The sequence below is a fragment of the Vulpes lagopus genome, chromosome 3 (genome assembly GCF_018345385.1).
Source record: "Vulpes lagopus strain Blue_001 chromosome 3, ASM1834538v1, whole genome shotgun sequence".
In the NCBI taxonomy this organism is placed as follows: Eukaryota; Metazoa; Chordata; class Mammalia; order Carnivora; family Canidae; genus Vulpes; species Vulpes lagopus.
In genome coordinates, this window is record NC_054826.1 from 159,635,553 (window position 1) to 159,652,863 (window position 17,311).

Sequence of the window (17,311 nt, forward strand, 5' to 3'; positions counted from 1 at the left end):
TTCATTTCATGTGCCTTTGTTTGTTATTTGTTTTAAAGAAACTATAGATTGGCTAATTTTAAGCTCTATCTTGGGTTAGTTTTTAAATCAATGCTGTCAAAGTTGGCTTATTACAGTGTCGGGAATTTAGCAGCCAACTACTTCTTTTTCTTGACTTTGCTCATATACAGATATTTTAGGTCCTTTATCTTTTAAAGCTGAATTATTCTGAAAGAGAGAGAGTCTTTGAGACAAATAGCAGTTCAATAAATAAACTATTCAATCATACAGTGATACTAAGCTATATCATATGATGACAGGATAATTACTGTCTATAAAATATTATTGGGAGGGGGATCCCTGGGTAGCTCAGCAGTTTAGCGCCTGCCTTCGGCCCAGGGCATGATCCTGGAGTCCCAGGATTGAGTCCTGCATCAGGTTCCCTGCATGGAGTCTGCTTCTCCCTCTGCCTGTGTCTCCTCCTCTCTCTGTGTCTCTCATGAATAAATAAAATCTTTTAAAAAATAAAATAAAAATAAAACATTATTGGGAAAGGTATGCAATCAGAGCATACAGACAGAACATGATATAAGTAGTTTTAACTGACCTGTTCCCAAACTGAATCTTCCAAGAAAAAACAGAATAGTAGATAGAGGGGTCCTCACAAGAACAACGAACAATTTGGGCATGGTTAAGTTTACTTCAGAAACTCAGTTCAGTTCACTTTGTATTCCATACTTATTTTGTGCCAGGCACTGTGCTTGGCACGGGACATATAAAGGAGAGATATGCCCTCCACCCTCATAGAGATCACTATCTAAGCTCCATTCAATGTGGAATCTGGAGCGTAATGAAGATACGCAGAAGTAGTCTGCTCAGCTTGGAATATAAGGAAAACATGGAAAACAACATGGTCATGGTGGTAGAGAGAAAAGGAGAAGAGAAAGGAAGAGGGGTCTTAGGGAGAAGAGAAACACTGAAAAAAATTGCCTATTGATAAAAACAACATGATGTGTGGTAAGCAAATAGATGCTTCTTATGACTCAAAGAGAGTACAGGTGGAGGAACGGTACAGACACAGTAGATGGTGCTTAGAGTAGGGAAGTTCTTCAGTGTCATGCCCAGGAATTTAGATCAGTCACATAACTCACTCACATTAATCCCATATGATGGTGTAAAATATTCTGATTAATACCTCATTGCCAAGAACACCATGCCTCCTTCACCTTTCAAGTTCACTAGTCTGTTAGTGCTAGACTACCCAGCACGTGATTTACTATATTGAGTCTTCTGGCAGAAACTATTAGATATTAATACTTCCTTTATCATATGTATAAAGAGAGCTAGAAATGGAGAGAGGGAAAAAATAGAGTTGGGGAAGGAATTACAGTTATATACTTGGTCTGTTCTCCATTTTACCTTTTTCCTAAGGGTGAAGGAGGGTGTGGAAAAGGTGATATTCCATCTACTTCTCTCTTTCACCCTGAAAAAAGCTGGAAATCACAGAAGAACCATCAGTCAGGGTTTGAGGATCACTCAGGATCATGAGGAAAGGGCCTGTTTCCTGCCTGGAGTGGCTGAGCACTGGCTTGTTATAGAGCTGATGCAAAGCATTCAGCGTACTCTGTGGCTCCAAAAAGGAGAAACAGAAGGTTTCCTGGCTCTTTTGTGCTAAGGATTTGGAGATGAGTTAAGAGAAATATCATTCTGGGGGCACCTGGGTGGCTCAGTGGTTGAGCATCTGCTTTCAGCTTAGGTCTTTCTATTTCCTTTCCCTTTTCTCATCTAGTGACTTGGGTTTCTGAATTACAACCAGGTGTCATGATTAAATGGAAACAGCTATGTGGAAATGGGATGTTGCAAATGACAGACCCTCAGTGTAGGATTGGCTCAGTCAAGCAGTGCTGTGGGCAGCAGGGTCCCCCCTCGACCCCAGCTTGAAAGTTGATATTCTTTACAATGCAGTAGGAAGGCTGCTGTTTAAACTTTCTGGTTAAACAGTGACCTGTTGTATCTCAGGATCTCAAACATGCCACCTGAGGCTTGTTTTGGCCATTGCCACTAGCTAGTAGGCATTTGGAGCTGGGGTTTCTTCTGTAGGTCATGGCAGATACCACTCAAAACAGCCCCTGGAGGGATGCCTGCATGGCTCAGTGGTTGAGCATCTGCCTTCAGCTCAGGGTGTGATCCCAGAAACCCAGGACCGAGTCCCACATCAGGTTTCCCACGGGGAGCCTGCTTCTCCTTCTGCCTGTGTCTCTGCCCCTCTCCCCTAAAAATGGGGGGGATTTTTAAAATTTATTATAGTGGCAACAAATTTGGAGTATTTTTATATTCTATAAATGTATTTGGCATTATGCTTTTACATGGTACTTATTTTAATAATTCTGTTTCATTGGGAAATGCAGTGGACCATTTCTGAGGTGACAGGAATGAATGAAGGATTTCATTGAGGAATGAAATCTCAGCCTAGGGCATATGGTGGCCTTGGGATAAACTTCATCTACAAGTTAATCCATCTCAGAAACCTCTAGGGGCAACATTGAGAGATATTCATAAAGGAACTTGGGGCCCAGACTCCCCTTATATTAGCTCTCAATTGTTGTTGCTAAAGGAGTCCCACAAAGGAATGAATGGGGCTTGCCTAAATGTGCTGCTAATCTTTCCCCCATGAGAGCCATGACCACACTCTAGATTGACCACAAGTGTATTAAGTCAACTAGATTAATAGGATAAAAAAAATGAAAAAATAAGGAACTGTTAATCTTACCCCCCAACCTTCTTCCCAAGTTGTTACACCACAAAAGAAGAGATATCTGCTGCCATGATCTGGTCAGTTTTAAAGGCATTATATTGGCCGGCCACTATACTACTGGGTAGCCACTTTGCTAATTAAATATTATATGATATATATGTTGGATCTTTTCTATCAGAGGCCTGGAATAATAAGAAAACTATGGCTGCCCTAAGAATCCCCCATCATCTTTCTTTTTTTCCATATTTTCTCTTTAACACAGTAGCAACCATGGAGCTATTACCCTATTTGGAAAAAGCTGAGGCAAGCAACTCTAGGTATTAAAGGAAATCTTTGTCTGTCTGCTCTCCCTGCTTCCCTTTCTCTTCTCTTATGGATGCTCCTTCCACTTTTTTCTCCCTGAAGTAGTTTTAGAGTGGAATTAAATCTAAGAGCTTTTTGGTCTGCTTTTATATTATGTAATTCAGACCCATCTAGCTTCAGTTAAATTTTTTTCCCCTATATATGAGGTTTGGGGTCAAACTCCATCTTTGCCTTTTTTCATCTTCATTTCTTTTTTTGTTTTTAAATATTTTATTATTCATGAGAGACACGCAGAGAGAGGCAGAGACACAGGCAGAGGGAGAAGCAGGCTCCACGCAGGAAGCCTGATGAGGGACTTGATCCCGGGACTCCAGGATCACACCCTGAGCCAAAGACAGACACTTAACTGCTGAGCCACCCAGGCGTCCCTTCATCTTCATTTGTGTGTGTGTGTGTGTGTGTGTGTGTGTGTGTGTACATTCCCTTGGGGATCTTTTTGCAAGAGTCACTGGTCAAGAGCAGGATTCAGATTATGGTGGTTTTTGTCTACAAATTCTTTGACTCTTCCTTTCAAAAGGTGGAGCCTAATTCACCTCCCTTTGATTGTCTACGGTGAATTGTTTGTAATGTATAGAATGTGGCAGAAGTAATAGATTGTGATTTCTGACGCTGAATCATCAAGGCATTGTCACTTCCACCTTGCTTTCCTAGATTGCCTGCCCTGGGATGAGATTGGATGTCATGTCACGAGGACAGTCATGCAGTTTGTGAACAGGCTCACACTGTAAGGAGTGGAAGCCTCCAACAAAGCAACTGGCATCAAGTCACCGGCCCCCTGAATGAGCCACTTAGAAACATATTCTGCAGCCCCAGTCGAGCCTTCATGTGAACATAGCTCTGGTCAACATCTTGCCTGCAGCCTCCTGAGAAACCCTGAGCCAGAACTGCCTAGTTAAGCCACTGCTGAGTTCCTGACCCACAGAAATTTAAAAATAGGGATCCCTGGGTGGCGCAACGGTTTAGCGCCTGCCTTTGGCCCAGGGCGCGATCCTGGAGACCCGGGATCAAATCCCACGTCGGGCTCTCGGTGCATGGAGCCTGCTTCTCCCTCTGCCTGTGTCTCTGCCTCTCTCTCTCTCTCTGTGTGACTATCATAAAAAAAAAGAAATTTAAAAATAATAAATGCTTATTTTTGTATTGGGAAATTTGTTATATGGCAATAGACAACTAACAGTGATTTCAGTCCTAGAAGTGATATGATACTGTACATATTGGGCAATTTGTTATATAGCAATATATAACTAACGGTGATTTCAGTACTAGAAGTGATACGATACTGTAATAAAAACCTAAAATGTGGAAGAAGTTTTGGAACCAAGAATCAGGAAGAAGTTGAATGGCCTTTGAAGACAGGATTAGCAGAATCTCAATGGCCTTTGAGGAGGTTACTAGTAAGGGCTCAAAGGAAAGTAAGAAACATGTTATTGGAGGCTAGAGGACAGGGAATCCTTGTTACGTGGTGGCAGAAAGCTTACCAGACACGGTTACCTGCAGTTACATGGAAAGTAGAAAATGTGCTAATGAACTGGATTATCTAGCTAAGACTAGATATCTCCAGAAGTAGTTTTGAGCGGGCCACCTGTTCTTTTTTCTGATTGATTATAACCAAATATGAGAGAAGAGAAGTAAACTCAGAAAAGTACTGTTAAACACAAAGGAACCAGGCAGGACTTGCTGGTTTTGAAAATTCCCAACCTCTCCAGATGGTGAACTATACTAAAATTAAAGAAATGTCCCTAGTTATACAGCAAACCCAGGACACTCAGAAAAATTGGTAAATAAAAACTGGTAAAGCTGAGGGAATGGATATAAAAGCCTTTTACTGAACCTCAAAAAGATGTTGGGAGTTGCTTCAGAGAACCTTATAGTTAGCAAATGAGGCTTCTAAGAAGCTTGAGGTCTGTTCTCTCAGCAGTCTCAGCAGAAGCCTAAGTAAAAACGGGTGTATCTCAAACATTCAGAGGCATGACTTTTGTCAAAAGGATGAACCCTCAACAAGAATCACAGGAGACCCACAAATTTTAAAGAGAATTATATGGCAGGAAATACCACCAGCATGGACTAAAAGGAACAACATAGTACAAAATCAAAAGAGATCTTTGGGTTCCCAAACTTCTTGCAGGAAACAGGCTTATAAGACTACTCAACCACAAGTGTGGGCTCCCTTTCACGGAAAACGGAAGATGACTCAGAAGGTGAAACCAAGAGACCAGAATGCAGGCCGAGAGGTGTGGAGAATGATTCTTAGGCCTTGATTCCCAAGGGAATACCAACTAGTGCTATTCTATAAAATGGAATTTTTATGGACCTGTGGCTCCTTATAAGCCTCCTGTTTTCCCTCTTTCTGAATGGGAGTATTTATAGCACTTATTCTATGCCTGCCCCATCACTGTGTGTTCAGCATTTGTGGGGCAAATAACTTGTTTCTTTGGTTCACAGGTCTTCAGGTCAAGAACAACTATATTTGAGGAATGACACCAGAGGAGCCTCATCTCTACCTAGGTATAATGTAGATGGTGAGATCCTAGACTTTAAGCTGATGCTGTAAATTATGAGTCTTTGTGGAGAAGATCTGGGAGCAAATGAGTATATGTTGCAGCTAAAAAGAATGTAACCGATTTTTGGCTGGAGGGCAGAGTACAGTGGTTTAAAAACATTTCTACAATCTGTGCAGAGGCCACTATGCTCCCCCCACGTCTCAGTGACTCGCCACCATGAGCAGCACCTTAGCCAAGATCACAGAGATTGAACCCAAGATGGCTCAGACTCAAAAGAACAAGGCCACAGCACATCACCCAGAGCTGTTCAAGGCTCACTTTGCTAAGCTACATAGAGAACTCATTACCCCAAAAGGTGGTGGTGGTGGCAGGCCAGGAGAAGGCTTTGATGTAGCCAAGACAGGTGATGATTGAATTGGGTTTGTGGGTTTTCCATCAGTGGGGAAGTCAACACTCCTTAATAACCTGGCAGGGGTATATTCTGAGATGGCAGCCTATGAGTTCACTAATCTGACCACTGTGCCTGGTGTCATCAGATACAAAGATGCCAAGATCCAGCTCTTGGGTCTTCCAGGTATCACTGAGGGTGTCAAAGATGGGAAAGGTAGAGACCATCAAATCATTGCAGAGCCCTGAACACGTGACTTGATCCTGATTGTTCTGGATGTCCTAAAACCATTGGGATGTAAAAACGTAAGTGAAAGAAGAAGTCTTTGGCATTCGCTTGAACAGCAAACCCCTCAACATTGGCTTTAAGAAGAAGGAAAAATGAGGCATCAATCTTACAGCCACTTGCCTCAGACTGCACTGGATGCTTAGACCATTAAAAGCATTCTGGTTGAATACAAAATTCACAATGCTGATGTGACTTTGTGTAGTGATGCCACAGGAGATGACCTCATCAACATGATAGAAGGAAATAGAGTTTATAACCCCTGAATCTATGTGTTGAATAAGATTGATCAGATCTCCATTAAGGAATTGGATATCATGTATAAGGTGCCTTACTGTGTACCCATTTCTACCCATCACCACTGGAATTTTGATGACCTATTGGAAAAGATCTGGAACTATCTGAAACTAGTGAAGATTTACACCAAACTCAATGGCCAATTGTCAGATTATACATCCCCAGTGGTGCTGCCTTACTCCAGGACTACAGTGGAGGATTTCTGTATGAAGATTCACAAAAATCTTATCAAAGAATTTAAATACCTTCTGTTCTGGGGTCTATGAAACACAATCCTCAAAAAGTGAGTAAAGACTTTTGTTGAAGGACAAGGATGTCATTCAGATTGTGAAGGAGTGAAACCTTCCCCTCTGCCCATCTGCTGGGCCAACCATAGCAGTTTTTCCCATGACCAAGCACTCTACTCCAAACTCCTTCCAGCTCTGGCAGCCAGGATTCAGGGGAGGGAGATGGAGGCACTCAAATTGGAACTTAACTGAACTTGGTGTCACCTTATAAAATTCAACTGCATAAAGGACCTAGTAGGCCAGCCAGCTGCGTGCAATAAATAAATAAAAATATGTCTGCAACTATTCAATACTTCTCTCTTCAACATGTGGAGCCTGATTCCCCTCCATTTGTATGTGGGTTGGACTTAGTGACTTACTTCTTTTTTTAAAAAAAAATATTTATTTATTTAAGTAATCACCATACTCAATGTGGGGCTCAAACTCATGACCCTGAGATCAAGAGTCGCCTGCTCCCCTGACTGAGCCAGCCATGCACCCCTAGTGACTCACTTCTAATCGATAGAATATGGAAGAGATAAAGTGGACTTCCACTACCTACCCTAATTTGTTACACAGCAATAGATAAATCCCCTTCCAAAGTAATGTCATAATATTATTCCTAAATATTTTCTAAATAAAAATCAGAATCTTCTGTTGAAGCAGGAGAGTGAGATTCTTGTGGACAAAGGAGAGTGAGTAAAGCAATGGAATTTTTATTAAGTGAGGTTATAGAGAAAGCTCTCAGGACTGAGAGGGATCCGGACAAGGTTGCTTCTGGGGGCTTGTAGGGTTGCTTTTATTGAAAGTCAACCAGGGAATCTAAATCCTTTTAACATCTTGAGTAAAGACTAATGATAACATCTTTAATGGCCCATTTCCCTTTTAGGGTTTGGTAATTCTCCATTGGTCACAGGCAGCTGTTATAACAGGATCCTACCTCTGACACCTAGGGCAGTATGTTCTGTTTATCTCTGATTTCCTTTCATCTCCACATTTTGGGGATTTTTGTGAGGCTGATCTCATAGCCCCCTAGCTATTTCCCCATTCCTAACCCTACCTGTCCCTTATTTGGTATTACTGAAAGTACTTTGCATTAAATAGTCTTCCTTCATTTGAGGCAACTCATGAATGATCCCTTCTTTGTAAATACTTCATTTCCCCTCTCCATATCCACAATTTCATTATTTTATTTATTATTAATTATTCAGAGATACAGAGAGAGAGGCAGAAACACAGGCAGAGGGAGAAGCAGGCTCCATGCAGGGAGCCCGACATGGGACTCTATCTCGGGACTCCAGGATCATGCCCCGAGCAGGAGGCAGATGCTCAACCTGCTGAGCCACCCAAGCATCCCTCCACAATTTTATTATTGAGGTTGTTTCTATGTCATCTGCCGGAATAATATGATGACTTCTTGAGAATAGGAACCATTTCTATATGACCATGATACCTTGCATTTAGGAGATGACTAACATTGTTTCTTATCTGAATAAATGAAATCCAAAACAGATATTACACATTTTTAAAATTTAAGTTAATAACAGAGGAGTGACTTTCACCTAATAGGTACATAAGTATTGGTTGTGTGATTGATAGATAGAATATGATTTATGGCAAAAAAAATGTTATAAAGAGAAAAGAATGTAAAAATAGACAGGTTTGTTCAACTGGGTAGAACTAGCCCTGAAGCCAAGAATTCAATCAGAATAAAAAAAAAAAATTAGCAAGATGTTACTGAATATCTCCAAAAAGACAGGATACCATAACATAGAAGGAATGAGGATAACAGAGAAAATGAGTAAAATATATGGCTGAAAAGAATTCAAAGAAAAATGAATTCTCTTTTTTCTTTTTATTTCTAATATTTTTTTAAAATAGTAATCATATCTTTCTTAGTTTAAAAAAACAGAAAAATATAATATGATTTTTAGGTAGAAGAAAGAAAATTTTCCCTAAAAGAAACTGTTTACTCCTTAATAAATTAAAAAATATAAATAATCCTTTACATTTGGATGATGCTTTATAAATCACATGGGATTTTCCCATGTTATCTAATTTATCTTTGGCAACAACCCTGTGAAATAGGCATTGTAGGATTTTTTTCATTTGCAGATAAGGCAATTAAAATTTAGAAAGGCTAAAGTATTTGTTCAAGGTCACACATAAGGTAAGTAGCAGAGCAAGTACTTAAACCTAAGTTTAGTGACTCCAAATCCAGTGTTTTCTCACTATATCACAATGAAAAACTGAGTTAAATACATGGGAAAGTCAATTCAGTTTATCAGTGAATGAATGATCTGCAAGGACAGCAATATATCCTAGCAAACCATAGCCATAAAAGCTCCATCTGGAACAAATTGCCCAATTCCAGAAATATAGGCCACATAAAAATCATACCTTACCTGAAATTAGAAGAGAAAACTCCCAACACTGCTGAATAATAGCCTAGCCTCACAGGGTTGCTTCTTTGACTTTACAAAAAGCTGTACATTCATTCATCATTATTGTGTTGACTCACATTCTCATCTAACAAATGATGGCACGGCTGTGGACATCAAAAGGAAAAATAAGTTATTCTTTAAACAAGGTTGTCACATATTTAAAACTTTTTTCAACTTTTCAATGACTGTAACTTCGAACCAACATAATCCCTGTATTGAAAAGCTATTATTTCCAGCTGGAAAAAAATAAAACCTTGCACTGAAAATTATAAAAGTATATGCCATAAAGCAAATATGTGATCAGTTTAAAAACTGAATAAGAGAATGATTTTCATGGTGTGGGATAAATCATAAAGAGTGATAAACACAAACTAGTGGGAAATCATAATGCAGATTCCAGAGGAAGACAATAGGATATGAAGACAAAGTGTGGGAATGACAAGATCATATGTAGAAGATAAAAATCAAATCAATTTAGTTGAAGCAAAAAGGGACTTGCTGGGGACTGCAAAATATAAAGTGTTTTGGGATTATCAGATTAAGGATTTTCTTTTTTTTAAGATTTTCTTTCTCTTTTCTTTCTTTCTTTCTTTCTTTCTCTTTCTTTTTTTAAGATTTTATTCATGAGAGACACAGAAAGAGAGGCAGAGACATAGAGGGAGAAGCAGGCTCCTCGCAGAGAGCCCAATGCGGGACTCTATCCTGACTCCTGGGATCACAACCTGAGCCAAAGGCAGACGCTCAACTCCTGAGCCACCCAGGTGTCCCTAAAGATTTTATTTATTTTTTTATTTGAGAGAGAGAGAGAGAGAGAGTGAACAAGTAGGGGAGGAGCAGAGGGAGAGGGACAGGTAGATTCTGTGCCAGTCATGGAGCCTTATGCTGGGCCTTATCCCATGACCCCAATATCACGACCTGAGCCGAAACCAAGAGACTGTCACTCAACTGAGTCACCCAGGTGCCCCAGGATTTTAGACACTAATAAGAAACTGAGAGTACCTGACCCAAGAAAATAATGAAAATAATTAGAAGACTTACCTGGCAGCTACTGATAGTATGAATGAGGAAAGGAAAGGAAATTCAAGACATAACATATAACCCAACATAATACATCTTCTGGTATGATGTGAAACATGTTTCAATATGACCTATAAAGAAATCTTGTCCAGAATGTTGAGACGGAATCTAATGAAGTTAGATTATACAAAATTTTTAAAGATAAAGAAGTTAAATCTCAGTATAAGCAATTTGACAAATCCAGAATATGGAATATTCTTGGAGTCGGAGAACTGTATCAAAGTCCAAAGAAACAAATAATTAAATGTAATGTATGAATTTCTACTGGATTTGTATTTCTTCAAAAGTTCTAAAAACACCTCAGGACTTGGGGGAAATTTGTATGTGGACTAGATACCGGATGACTTAGAGATGAACTAGAGAAGAACTGAAGTATGTGGTATAACATATTCACTTTACAGAAGAAACTAAGGCCCAGGGAATTTACAAGCAACCCGCACAAAACTATATATTTAATTAACCACAGACCATGCTCAGGTTTTCTCATTCCCAATACTATGCTCTTTCCACTAAGAGAGACAGATGCTTTATATACAAATCATGCCTAGTAAATGGGAAAACAAAAATAGCTAACCATATAAGAGATAAGAAAAGAAATGCTGCTTCTTGGATATCTTTTACCAATGGGTTTTATTCATTGGCTGGAAAGGTGTGTGAGGGCTGATTAGTTCTCCACTCGGTGAGAAACATCTCCAGCCCCAATCTCATTGCATCCACGTATTGCTCACTGCCTTTCCAATCCTTTAGAATTAAGTTAAAAGACTTCTTTTTTCCTGCTGGTTCAACAATTAAAACCACAACTAAGAAACCACAGCAGAAAACACAAAGGATTCTATCTTGTACTTCTTAATTATAAAATTGTAGGCTGTCTCCCAGAGAAATACGAATGTAATGAAACGCTGGAACAAGAACAAAGGTGTACAATAATCCCTAGCTTAAAACTTTTGTGGTCTGGGTTCATTATTGTTGCTCTATCTCCCTCCACAGCTGATATTCAATTCTTTTCAATACTAAGGGAATGGTCATTTGCACCTGAATACATACCCACGATATCCTAGACTTACTCAAACATAGGTAGACCAAAAAAAAAAAAAAAAAGCCTACTACAATTAACAAAATCATAACTCATTTTCATTTCCTTAGGGAGCTAACTAGAGCTGTGAGTATGCTTGTTAGTCAGTCACCGGCTTACATTTTTGTTTACTTGCTTGCTTCTTTTGAAATAGAGTTTTTGTTCCTCCATTTGTTTACAATTTTTAGAAATGCATACATATGATCAATTCTCATTTATGCTCTGAAATGACAAGAACTGACAAAATTCAATGATATTTCACAAAAGAATATACTTATATTACACTTTTTTGATCAAATATTTTATTTTTAAAACAAAATTAGCTTTAAGAAAGCATCCAAACATTGATTTCACCTTATGTGCACTGCTAGATGCTTCCTACATAGTCAATAAATATCGGTATTTTTAAAGGTGACCTGGAGAAACAAAAAGGAGACAACAAGAAGCCTAAATAATATACAGGCTTTATAACCAACACTCAGAAGGGATAGATCTGCAAGTATTTAAACTGCCCACTTATCTCAGAAATCTGTCCTCTGATGTAGCCTCTCATATTGCAGTTGAGTCCCAGGTATAAAGACGAATTGATGTGCCAAATCAAATTATAGTTCTTACTGTACTATTGAGATGAAAAAGATCAATTAAAACAACAACTATATAGGGACACTGGGTGATATATAGAGATAATAGATTTGCCCAAAACCAACTTTTTATAATATAACCATGAAAAGACAGTGATGCTTTATGATCTGCTGGAACCCAGGATGAATTTTCATAAAGCAAAATGCACCTAGGGTTCTGAGGCAGAAAAACTGAATGAGAAAAACACTGTCAGATAATTAGACCCAATTCCACTTTTGTGTCCCTGTACAAAATGGCATTTTTGATGATGTGAAGGAAGGACTCTCTCTGCACATCTCTCATTTCCCCTATCCAAAGTGAAGTTCCAAGAGAGAATGACCACATCCATTTTACTCATTTTATTCTCAAGGCCTAAGACAATGACAAATAGTTGGCACTCAAAACATAGTGGCTGAGTAAAAAATGAAGTGAAGGACACATTTGAGAAGATTGTTAAAATCTAGAACAAAAGAGAAATGTAGGGGAAAAGTGAGATATATGATAGATATCATTAAGAGACCAGAAATAAATTCACAGAGAATAATAGATTTTTTTAAATTGATGTGTTTTGCAGATCTAAAAAGCTTACCAGATACCAAATAATTATGTCTTTAGGTTATTTTATTGGCCAGTTCATAAGCAACATTCTATTGACTCCCTGCTTTGGGGATATGATATACTGTTTTAGATTCACATTATTTCTATTCTGTATTACCAATGTTATGTAACAATTTCACTTTTATGTGTGTTATCTAAATCATTACTTCACTACTTTAGACTTTTTTTATGCTTTACTATTATCTTTTCAGTAGCTATTTAGACAATATATATTTAATTGGTTTTAATACCCTCCACAAATCTTTTTATATTTTCTCAATCTTGATTTCACTATTTTAATTTTCCTCTTAACCCCTGAAGTAAATTTTTAGGTAAATATTTTTAGGAAGGTAAGTTTAGGGGTATATGTTCCACATCTTTGTATGATTAGATCTTTCTCTTTGTATACAAATAATAGTTTGTGTATTGCATAATCTCCCTCTTAAAGTTGGGCAAATGTTGCACAGTTGTCTTCTGACATTACTTTTGGGTAAATATTTTAGATAACATTTTGTTTTTGTATTCTGGTTTTCTAAATGCTTTAGGATTGTATTTTCACCCTTGAAAATTTTAAATGTCACTGAAAATATTCATGATCTATTACATTTTTTGTATTTAATTTTTTTCATTAAATTAAATTTGCTAACATATAACACCTAGTGGTCATCACATCAAGTGCCTTCCTTAGTGCCCATCACCCAGTTACTTTATCCCCCCATCCACCTCCCCTTCTAAAACCCTTTGTTTTTTTCCCAGAGTTAGGAATCTCTCATGGTTTGTCTTCCTCTTTAATTTTTCCCCACTCAATCCCCTCCCCCTTCCTTTATGGTACCTTTCACTATTTCTTATATTCCACAGGTGAGTGAAACCATATAATAATCGTCTTTCCCCGACTGACTTATTTCACTCAGCATAATACCCTCTAGTTTCATCCACATCGATGTAAATGGTAGGTATTCATCCTTTATGTTCTCACTCTCTCTCAATTAATCAATTAAAAATACTAAATATTAAAGTATCTCCCCAAAGCACAGTTCAGTCATTAGGAGTTTAGTAAAATATTTTTCATACTAATAAGTCAAAGAAGAAAAATCATGCAGTTCTCTTCCTACAGCAGACACGCAACTCTGGCCTTGCCCATAAGGTCTTGTGAAGTTACCTCACACAACAGGATCCATCTTCCATGTCTCAGACCTGCTTTTTGATTGCCTATTCTTGAAATTACTAGTAAAGTTTGATACTGGGCAAGATCTCTGATTCATGAGTCTGATCTGACTGTGCCATCTGCTGCCAGGTAAGTCTACCATGATCTGAGTTCTAATTTCATTAAGCTCTTGATGCAAATTTTTCTCATTTTAGGATTTGTAACCGGATTTAAATAAGGGAATTAAAAGTATACCATTGTAATAAAGTAATCAGACATTTTGCTCTAAAGATACACATTTGATTAATATTTTAGTCATCCACTTGCTTATTTTTTCAGTACTTACTGTTTTTTCTTTATGTGCCTGTGTCTATCTATATGTACAAGAGTCTTGTTTCATATGTTATCGTTTTATCCTAGACTGTCTTGCTTCTTTTATAAGGCAGTGTGTGACAGGGAATATGTAGAGGTGCAGGCCTAATACATCTTCAATAAAATCCAAGTGGGCCCTGACTGCTAATGGATGGAAAGTCCAGAACTAACAAAATAATTCATGAGACAGATAAAAAGTTTAAAAATTAAGAATTTCAAGATAGCAACAACAGACAATTAAAGCAAGTGTGGAGTCTCTTTAAGCACAGAGCCCTATGGAACTGCCCAGGTTACACACCCATGAAGCTAGTCCTATGGAGATCCTTACATTGGCAATCAATTTGGGAAAGGATGATCGGTCAGTATTTTCCTTGGATATCCTTCAATATGTGTCTTGTTCATTTGTGAAAGATCACTTTGTTTAGTCCATATTCAGGGGTCAACGATAGTGAGGTTGTCAATATTTCAAGTTGAGGCTGGCATGGTGTACAAATTTTATTTTCTTGCAGATGGCCACAACAACATAATATATCCCACATGTTCTTCTTACAATGTGGCCTTAAAACTTTTTCCATCAAAAGATGGATCTATGTGCCTTTTCCTCAAACTTGGGAAGATCTTTTTTTTTTTTTTTTAATTTAAGATTTTATTTATTTGAGAGAGAGAGAGAGAGCACAAGCAGGGGCAGGAGTGGAAGGGGGAGAGGGAGAAGCAGACTCCCCACTGATCAGGGAGCCCAACACCCTGCAGGCCTAATCCCAGGACCCCAAGGTCATGACCTGATTGAAGGCAGATGCTTAACTGACTGAGTCACCCAGGCACCCCAAGAGGATCTTTGTGTGACTCCTTCGATCAACTAATACAACAAAAGTGATACAGTCTGATTTTGCAAGCTAAATCATAAAAATGACATGCACTTCCAACTTGTATTAGGACACTCACCTTTGGAGCCCTAGGCCATCATATAAGAGGGCTGAGGACACCATGCCCAGACCATAAGGACAGACCATGTGTAGGTTTGCCAGCAATCGCCAGCATCAAATGTCAGACATATGATTGAAGACACTTCAAGATGATTCCATCCTCCAGTCACTGAGACATCCTCAGGCTTTAAGCCTTACCAGAGGAGGCCCCAGAAATTGAGGAGCAGAGAAAGGCCATATCTGCTATGTAAACAGCAGTGATCTTAAGTGTAATGCCTTAACCCCTATGTTTGCAGCAACATTATTTACAATAGCTAAGGTATGGAAGCAGCACAAATGTCTATTTATTGATCCATGAGTATAATAAAATGGTTGTTTTATACCATTAAGTTTGGAGGAGATTTGTTATGTAGTAAAGATAACTAGAACAAAATTTTAAGCCTGGAATTAGAGATTTCTGTACCAAAACCCTAAAACATGTGGCACTGACTTTGCAACCAAAAGCTGGATGGCTCTTAGGAGAGTGTTAGTTAGTAAACTAAAGGGTTTCAAAGAGGCTTTTAATGAGTACTCAAAGGATAGTAAAAGAAATGTTACTGGAATCTGGATGAATGGGAAATATTTTTATGTAGTATTAGAAAGTTTGGTAGCATAGAAATGTACCAAATGTATATGGAGAATGTAATAATATAATCAAAGAGATTTCCAGGAAGAATATTAAAAGTGCTACCTGACTTCCTCTCACTTCTATGATATAATATGAAAGGAGATAAATAAGTTAAATAATAACCTATTAAATATAAAGGATCCAAGATTCACTGGGTTTGGAAATAAAACTGTCTCTCATCCCTAGTAGCTTCTAGGCTAAGGTCAAATCCAGAGTAGGGCTGTAAGATCTTTGTTAGATCTCAGAAAAATGTAAAACCATACACCTCATAGAATGTTTCAGAGAAAAGGCTTCTAAATACCTTAAGGGCTTTTCCCATAACAATCTCACAGGAGTTCAAAGCAGAGAAGGGCTTGTCTCAAAATAAGTGTGCTTGTGGCTTTTAACTCTTTTATCTAAAGAAGTAGATTATAAATTGATACATTAAAATTCCACAATGTTTTTTTTTTTTTTTAACAATTTTACCAGCTCTGATTGAAAGGGAAAGAGAGGGTAAGAAATAAAACAAGTGTTTGGACTACTACAAACTACTTCTACAGATGATGTCACAGGTGTCCATTTATACCTGTGAAAGTCCGCCAATCCCTGAACTCAATACTTCACTTCAAAAAAATCCTATATAAGGTTGGCAGGAATAGGCTAAGCTACAAACATAGACAAGTTCTTCTGGAAAAGAGAGATGACTCAAAAGGCAGGAGTGGAACAATAAGTCCAGGGACAGAGTCAAAAGTCATGGAAAAAAAAATACCTTCCAGGAATTAAGGCTGAGATTTATTTTAAAAACTGGCAACATGTGCCCGGCTGGGTTTCAGAATTGCTATGGACCAATAGCTGCCATGTGCTTTGTGTTTTCCTCCTTTGTCTAAAAGGGGTTCTCCTGTTCCCCCAGTGTATGTTAACTGCATCATCCAAATAAATAATCCCATTAATTTACGGGTCTTCAAAGGAAAGGTACTCAAGGAACCACACCCCAGGAGCCTCTTCTACACCCAGACCTGATTGGTTGGCAAGATCCCTGATTTCAAGCTGATGCTGTAATGAGATAATACTTTGGTGGGTGTGGGGGCCTGGGTGGGATGAGCAAATGTTTCCCATGTAAGAGTTGTGAACTATGACCAGAAGGTGGCCCAAGGATGGATGCAGAGTTTCTCAGGGATAGTATCACAACTAAATGTAAATTCATAATTCACATTAAGTTCAGTTTTTTCCTTAATATATCAGTTGTGTCAGGACAAGTTCCCATTTTCAAACCAGGCATTATATCAGAATTAACTACTTGAAAGGAGAATTAGTAGTTTGAAAATCGATCATTTAGCATGGAATTAGAACAAAGAAAGGATTTATGCAGGGGGCATAGTCTGATGAAATCTGATACAGAGACAGAGTCTAATGACCTTTGTGTTCATGTAATTCAGATTCAACACTCTAGGAAATGCTGGATGCACACTGCTGACATGTGTTTGTGTATAGTCTGTTTCTTAATATACTGTCTAGACCCTGTAGTAAAAGTTTTAAAGTATATATTAATATCACTAATTAAGCAACAAGAGAGTAAAGCCTTAT

At 38.3% G+C, this 17,311-nt stretch overlaps 1 pseudogene; it reads left to right on the plus strand.

Moving 5' to 3' along the window:
• The first annotated feature begins 5,811 nt into the window (after positions 1-5,811).
• LOC121486233 lies at positions 5,812-6,904 on the plus strand (annotated as a pseudogene).
• Positions 6,905-17,311: the final 10,407 nt, after the last annotated feature.